At 38.6% G+C, this 8,448-nt stretch overlaps 1 pseudogene; it reads left to right on the top strand.

Annotated features, from left to right (window-relative positions):
• The first annotated feature begins 1,436 nt into the window (after positions 1-1,436).
• On the top strand, positions 1,437-2,441 carry LOC116863618 (annotated as a pseudogene).
• The last annotated feature ends 6,007 nt before the right edge of the window (positions 2,442-8,448 follow it).

The raw sequence follows: 8,448 nt of genomic DNA, 5'->3' as shown, positions 1-8,448 counted from the left end.
TGTGTCTGTCAAATAAATAAATAAAATCTTTAAAAAAAAAAAAAAAAGAAAAAGAAAAAAGACCTAGAATTAAGGCTTGAGAACTCCAGCTTCTAATGACTAAGTAAAAGATTCTAAATTGGCAAAGGAGAAAGAAAAATGTATCTAGAGAGACGGGAGAAAAACCAATAAGACATTATGTCACAGAGTGAAAAGAAAAGGAATGACTCAGCAAAATGGTAATGGTTAATCATAGTATCAAATGAATAAAATAAGAGTTTTTTTCTCTTAACCCAAACTTTAGATCATAATCACTATGGCTCCACTGTGAATTCTTACTTTTTCAATTACTCATGTTTATATACACTTACTTAAAGTATTCATCAGAAGGCCACTATTGTCATGAAGTCTATTCTGGTCAGCATCCATATCAGAAATCCTGCCATGTGGCATGGCAGACATGGCAGGATGTCCTGAGATATAATTCCCTGGCTCAGAAGGAGAGGATGTGCACTGTTCATCATCTGAGTCACTGGAACTATCCTCACTACTTGAAGATGATGAATTTTTGGAATCCGATGAACTATCACAACTACTCATTTGGTCCATTAGACTAGCTTCTGCCTTCAGTTCTGAAAATAAAACAGAAATTAATAGATAGGTTAAATAAATAATATTAAACATAAATATTAAATAAGTAACATAAAATTTGAATGTGTTAGCTTCTAAGAAACCGTTGATGAGGAATAAATGAGATTAAACAAACATTTACAGCATTTTAAGCATTTTATTTAAAAAGCTCCTCTACCATTAAAAAACACAGGCATTTCACTCAGCGAAAGAAGTCAAGCAGAGAGTCAATTATCATATGTTCTAACTCACTTGTGGAGTATAAGGAATAACACAGAGGATACTGGGAGATGGAGAGGAGAAGAGAGTTGGGGGAAATTGGAGAGACAGACAATCCATGAGAGACTGTGGACTCTGAGAAACAAACTGAGGGTTTTGGAGGGGGAAAGGGTGGGGGGTGGGGTAAGCCTGGTGGTGGGTATTATGGAGGGCACGTATCACATGGAGCACTGGGTGGGGTGCATAAACAATGAATTTTAGAACACTGAAAAAAAATTAAATTAAAAAAAAAGACATAGACAATGCCAAATCTAAATGCTACACTTATACCATTATACTTAATTAAATATATTTGTAATTTAAGTAAAGAATGTGAAAAATTAAAACTGTAAAAATTAAAATCTATTTTGGCAGAAACTACCCTCCAAATCCTCTTATTCTCCCAATATGTATAAGGAAACAGTACATACAGATGGATTTCTTTTTTTTTTTTCCTAGCTGTTCTGACCTATAGTTGACAAAACCGTATATTTAAAGTGTACGACAGGCTCCCCAGCCCCAGTGTAAAAAGGAGTTTGGCCTGAGAAAATACTTTGCCTTGAACCAAGAATCTGGACATTCAGTGTGAGCAGTTGGGTGATGCTGAGTGGAGAGAGCTCCTGCCTCTGATCCAACAGTTCAAGGTGGTCAGGCTGGATGACAGGGGTCTCACAGAGCTGTGTTGCAAGGATATCATCTGTGCTCTCTGGGCCAATCCCTCCCTGAATGAGCTTAGGCTGTGCACCAAAAGAGCTGGGTGATGCTGGTATGCACCTCGTGCTCCACGGCCTGTAGAGCCCCACCTGCAAGATGCAGAATTGCTGCCTGATGGAGGCTGGCTGTGGGGTCCTGTCCTGTGTGCAGCACTTGGTGCCCATCCTTCACCAACTGCACTTCACTGATAATTTGTTGGCGGATGCAGGCCTGCAGCAATTCCGCAAAGGTCTCTTGGACTCCCAGTGTTGCTGTGAGATCCTTCAGCTAGAGTACTGCAACCTGATAGCTGCTAGTTTTGAGCCCCTAGCTGTGGTGTTCAAAGGCCAAGCAGCATTCCAAGTTCATGGTGAGCAATGATGACATCTGCGAGGCTGGCGTCTGAACGCTATACAACGGCCCGGTGGACTCTACCTGCCACCAGTTTGAGATGCTCTAGCTGGAGAACTGTGGCCTCATATGGGTCAATGGGAAGAACCTGTGTGGTATTGTAACCTCCAAGAACTCACTGCAGGCGCTGGACCTGGGTGACAAGCTGGGTGACCTGGGCATTGCCGAGCTATGCCCCAGAATGCTACACCACAGATCCTGACTCAGGGCCCTGTGGCTCTGGGACTGTGACCTCACCACCAGGGGCTGTAGAGAGAGACCTGTGCCATGTCCTTAGGGCCAAGGAGAGCCTGAAGAGTTGAGCCTGGTGGACAAAGTCCTGCAGCTTACAGCCACCTGCTGCCACCACTTCAGCACGACATTGACCCAAAACAGTTCTGGTGATGCTGCCAATGAGCAACAACAAGCTGGGGGATTCTGGAGTTCAGGAACTCTACAATGGTCTGGGCCATCTCAGCACCACACTGTGAATGCCCTGGCTCAGGGAATGCGACAGGATAGACAGTGGCTGTCAAAGCCTGGCCTTGCTCCTGCTGGCCATCCACAGCCTGCACAAGCAGCACTTCAAGCAATAATGACATGCTCTGGAATAATACGACATCTACTGGATGGAGACGGGATTGCCTGTAGGTCCGAGAAGGGCTCAAGCTGAGCCTGAGGGCCATCTCCTGAGTAGCCTCCAGCCCCAGCTTCTGAAACCTGCTCTTCTGACATGCCCTACCTGGGACCCCGAAGGGGACTGGCTGCTCCTAGGGGCTTTTACTCTGGTGTCCTAGCTTTGACTGAAGAAAAACACTAAAATCAACTGATTTCTGTGAGAAAATTTTAGACATAATTATTAAAGCACTTTTTTTGGCAAGAGGAAAAAAAACCAAATGTACAACTTAATGCTTTGATATACATTATTCATCACCTCATAGTTTCCATTTGTGTGTGTGTGTGTGTGTGTGTGTGTGTGTGAGAGAGAGAGAGAGAGAGAGAGAGAGAGTGTGATGGGAACACGTAAGATCTGCTCTCTTAGAAAATTTAGAAACCATACTACTTGGCGTAAAAATAGACACATAGATCAATAGAACAGAATAGAAAACCCAGAAAAGAATTCACAACTTTGACAAGGCAGGAGAGAATATCCAGTGGGAAAAAGTCTCTTCAACAAATAGCATTGGGGAAATTGGGCAGCAACATGCAAAAGGATGAAACTGGACCACTCTCTTACACCATACACAAAAATAAATGTAAAATGGATTAAAGACCTAACTGTGAGACATGAAACCATTAAAATCCAAGAGGAAAACACAGGTAGTAACCTCTTTGACATCAGCCACAGTAACTGAGTAACTGCTTACTAGATATGTCTCATGAGGCAAGGAAACAAAAGCAAAAATAAACTATTAACAATCTGAAGGGTTTGAAGAGGTGGGGGGGTGGGAGGTTGGGGGAACCAGGTGGTGGGTATTAGAGAGGGCACAGATTGCACGGAGCACTGGGCGTGGTACAAAAACAATGAATACTGTTATGCTGAAAATAAATTAAAAAAAAAAAATGAAAAAAAAAATTGAAAACAGAGCTACCCTATGACCCAGCAATTGCACTACTGGGTATTTACCCTAAAGACACAAATGTAGTGATCCGAAGGGGCACGTGCACCCGAATGTTTATAGCAGCACTGTCCACAATAGCCAAACAATGGAAAGAACCTAGATGTCCATCAACAGATGAATGGATAAAGAAGAGGTGGTATATATATATATATGTATGTATGTATGTATGTATGTATGTATGTATATATATATATATATATATATAAAATGGAATACTATGCATTCATCAAAAGAAATGAAACCTTGCCATTTGCAATGATGTGGATGGTTTTAGAGGGTTTTACACTGAGTGAAATAAGTCAATCAGAGAAAGACAATTATCTTATGATCTCCCTGATATGAGGAATTTGAGAGGCAGGTGGGGAAGGGGGTTGGGGTTAGGGAAGGAAAAAGTGAAACAAGATGGGATCCGGAGGGAGACAAACCATAAGAGACTCTTAATCTCACAAAACAAACTGAGGGTTACTGGGGGGAGGGGGCGTATGGAGACAGTGGTTGGGTTATGGACATTGGGGAGGGTATGAGCTATGGTGAGTGCTGTGAAGTGTGTAAACCTGGTGATTCACAGACCCGTACCCCTGGGGCAAATGGTACATTATATGTTCATAAAAATAATTAATAAAATAAAATAAAATCTCTTCCCCCCCCAAAAAAATAAATAAAATAAACTATTAGGACTTCATTAAAATAAAGAGCTTCCGTACAGCAAAGAAAACAACAAAACTAAAAGGCAACCTTCAGAATGGGAGAAGATATTTGCAAATGACATATCTGACAAGGGGTAGGTATAAAAAATATATAAAAAACTTATCAAACTTGACACCAAAAAACACAAATAATCTGATTAAATAATGGGCAGAAGACATGAATAGACATTTTTCCAATGAAGACAGATGGCTAATAGTCACATGTTATGGCAACAGCCCAAATGTCCATGGGCTGATGAATGGATAAAGAAGATGTGGGATTTGTATATATATACATTATATATATAAACTTTATATATAAATATATATTTTATATATACACACATAAATCCTCCAATGGAATATTACTCAGCCATAAAAAAGAATGAAATCTTGTCATTTGTAACAACGTGGATAGAGCTAGAGAGAATTATGCTAAGTGAAATAAGTCAGTCAGAGAGACAAATACCATAGGATTTCACTCATGTGGAATTTAAGAAACAAATAAATGAACATGGGGAAAAAAAGAGAGGCAAACCAAGAAACATACACTTAACTGTACAAAACAAACTGAGTGTTGCTGGATGGGAGACTGGGGGGGGATGGGGTAAATAGGTGATGGGGATTAAGGAATGCGCATGTTGTGATGAACAATGGGTGGTGTATGTGAGTGTTGAATCACTAAATTGTATATCTGAAACTAATATTACACTGTTAACTAACTAGAATTTAAATAAAATCTTTAAAAAATTTAGAGGTGGTGGGTATTAAGGAGGGCGCATATTGTATAGAGCACTGGGTGTTATACACAAACAATGAATAATGAAACACTACATCAAAAACTAATGATGTATGTGGAAAATGGGGAACCCTCCTACACTGCTGGTGGGAATTCAAGCTGGTGCAACCACTCTGGAAAACAGCATGGAGGTTCCTCAAAATGTTGAAAATAGAGCTACCCTACGACCCAGCAATTGCATACTGGGTATTTACCCTAAAGATACAAATGTAGTGATCCAAAGGGGCACGTGCACCTGAATGTTTATAGCAGCAATGTCCACAATAGCCAAACTATGGGAAGAACCTAGATGTCCATCAACAGGAGAATGGATAAAGAAGAGATGGTATATATACACAATGGAATACTATGCAGCCATCAAAAGAAATGAAATCTTGCCTTTTGCAACCACGTGGATGGAACTAGAGTGTATTATGCTTAGCGAAATAAGCCAATCAGAGAAAGACAATTATCATACGATCTCCCTGATATGAGGATGTGGAGAGGCAATGTGGAGGATTTGGGGGGGTAGGAAAAGAATAAATGAAACAAGATGGGATCCGGAGGGAGACAAACCATAAGAGACTCTTAATCTCTCAAAACAAACTGAGGGTTGCCTGGGGGAGGGGGTAGGGAGAGGGTGTTGGGTTATGGACATTGGGGAAGGTACTTGCTATGGTGAGTGCTGTGAAGTGTGTAAACCTGGCGATTCACAGACTAGTACCCTGGGGCTAATAATACATTATATGTTAATTTTAAAAATTAAAAGAAAAAAAGATTTCTAAACAGGGGTAAAAAAACTAATGATGTATTGTATGGTGACTAACATAACACAATAAAAAAAATTTAGACACCATAGTGTATATTAGATCCCCAGAACTTATTCATCTTATAACTCAAAGTTTTTGCCCTTTGACCAATATCTCCTCTTTCTCCCTACCCCTACAGTCCCTGGCAACCACCCTCCTACATGGTATCTATGAGTGTAACTTTTTTAGATTGCTTCCACATGTGATCAAATAATATTTACCTTTCTCTGTGTAGGTTATTTCACTTATTTCTCTTTCCGATAGTTTGTTAGTATATGGAAATGTAACTGGTTTTTGTATATTGATTTTGTATCCTGCAACTTTACTGAATTCACTTATACTAACAGTTTTTTGGTGGAGTCTTTAGGGTTTTTTAGGCATAAGCTCATGTCATCTGTAGAAACAAATTTATTTCCTCTTTCCAATATAGATCCATTTCTTTCTTTTTCTTGCCCAATTGCTCTGGCTAGGATTTTAGTACTATGCAGAATAGAAGTAAAGAGAATGTCTTTTCTTTTTTTTTCTTTTTTTTTTTTTGATTTCTTTTTTTTTTTTTTATTATGTTATGTTAGTACATCATTAGTTTTTGACGTAGTGTTTCATGGTTCACTGTTTACATATAACACCCAGTGCTCTATGCAATACATGCCCTCCTTAATATGCATCACTAGACTCAACCCATCCCCCACCCCAGAACCCTGAGTTTGATTCCTGGAGTCCATAGTCTCTCATGGTTTGTCTCCCCATGTGATTTTCCCCACTCACTGCAAGTTGGTACAGCCACTTTGAAAAACAATGTGGAGGTTCCTTAAAAAGTTAAAAATAGAGTTACCCTATGACCCCGCAATTGTACACTGGGTATTTACCCCAAAGATTAAAAAAAGGGGGCATATATACCCCAATGTTCATAGCAGCAATGTCCACAATAGCCAAACTGTGGAAGGAGCCGAGATGCTTTTCTCTAGATGAATGAATAAAGAAGTCTTATTGTCTTATTCCTGATCTTAGAAGAAAACTTTCAGCTTTTCGCTGTTGAGTATGATAGCTGTGGGCTTCTCATATATGGCCTTTATTATGTAGATCTATATTTATTCTATATCTAATTCATTGAGAGTTTTTAAGGTGAAAGTGTTGAATTTTGTCAAGTGCTTTTTCTGCATCTATTGAGATATGATTTTCAGAGAAAATCATTGTTAACATGATATATCACATCTATTGATTTGCATATGTTGAAATATCCTTGCATCCCTAACATAAATCCCATTTGATGATGGTGTATGATCCATTTAACATGCTATTGAACCTGGTTTGCTAGTATTTTGTTGAGGACTTTTCCACTTGCGTTCATCTGGGATATTGGTCTATAATTTTTTTAGTGTCCTCTGGCTTTTGGTATCAGAGTAATACTGGCTTCGTAAAATTAATTTGAAAGCGTTTCCTCCTCTTCATTTTGCTGGAATAGCTTGAGAAGATCTGGCATTAATTCTTCTTTAAACATTTGGTAGATTTCACCAGTAAAGCCATCTATATGGATGTGGGCTTTTCTTTGCTAGGAGATTTTTGTTTACTGATTTAATCTCCTTACTTATTATTGGTTTGTTCAGATTTTCTCTTTCTTCATGATTCAGTCTTGGTAGGTTGTCTCTTTCTAGGAATTTATCCATTTCTTCTAGGTTATACAACTTGTTGGCATATAATCTTTGTCTCTTGTGAATGTATTTCTGCAGTATCAGTTATAATGTCTCTTTCATTTCTCTTTTTTTCTTCATTAGTTATAAGTTGGTTAATCTTTTTAAAAAACCAAATCAGCTTCATTCATCTTTTCTATTGCTTTTGTAGTCTATTTCTCTTATTTCAATTCTGAATAATTTTTGTTATTTTCTTCCTTATACTGAATTTTGGCTTAGCTTGCTCTTTTTCTAGTCTCTTGAGGTTATAAAGTTAGGTTATTTGAGATCTTAATTTTTTCTTAAGGTAGCATTTATTCCTATAAATTTCTTTCTTGAACAGCTTTTGCTGTATCCTATAAGTTCTGGTATATTGCCCTTCCATTTCATATATTTCAAGATTTTTAAAAATTTAATTTTTTCAGTGTTCTAAGATTCATTGTTTATGCACCACAGCCAGTGGTCTGTGCAATACATGCCCTCCATAATATCCAAAACCAGGCTTACCCATCCACCCACACCCCTCCCCTCCCAAACCCTCAGTTTGTTTCTTAAAGTCCACAGTCTCTTATGGTTTGTCTCCCCCTCCGATTTCCCCCAATTTGCTTTTCCATTAAAATTTTCCTTCTGATTTCTTCTTTGACCCATTTGTTGTTCAGGTGCATGTTATTTAATTTCCCCAAACTTGTGAATTTCCCCATTTTCTTCCCATTGTTGATATTAATTTCAAACCACTGTGGTTGGAAAAGATACTTAATATGATTTCAGTCTCCTTAAACTCATTAAGACTTGCTTTGTGACCTAACATATGTTGTATCATGGAGAATGTTCAGCATATATTTGAAAGGAATGTGTATTCTGCTGCTATAGGATAGCATGTTTTATACAAATATGTTAGGTCTTTCTGGTCTAAAGTCTAGTTCAAATCCAATATTT

This window comes from Lontra canadensis, unplaced genomic scaffold (genome assembly GCF_010015895.1).
Source record: "Lontra canadensis isolate GAN:19392208 unplaced genomic scaffold, GSC_riverotter_1.0 scaffold1886, whole genome shotgun sequence".
Classification (NCBI taxonomy): Eukaryota; Metazoa; Chordata; class Mammalia; order Carnivora; family Mustelidae; genus Lontra; species Lontra canadensis.
This window is presented reverse-complemented; position numbering and strand designations above follow the sequence as displayed.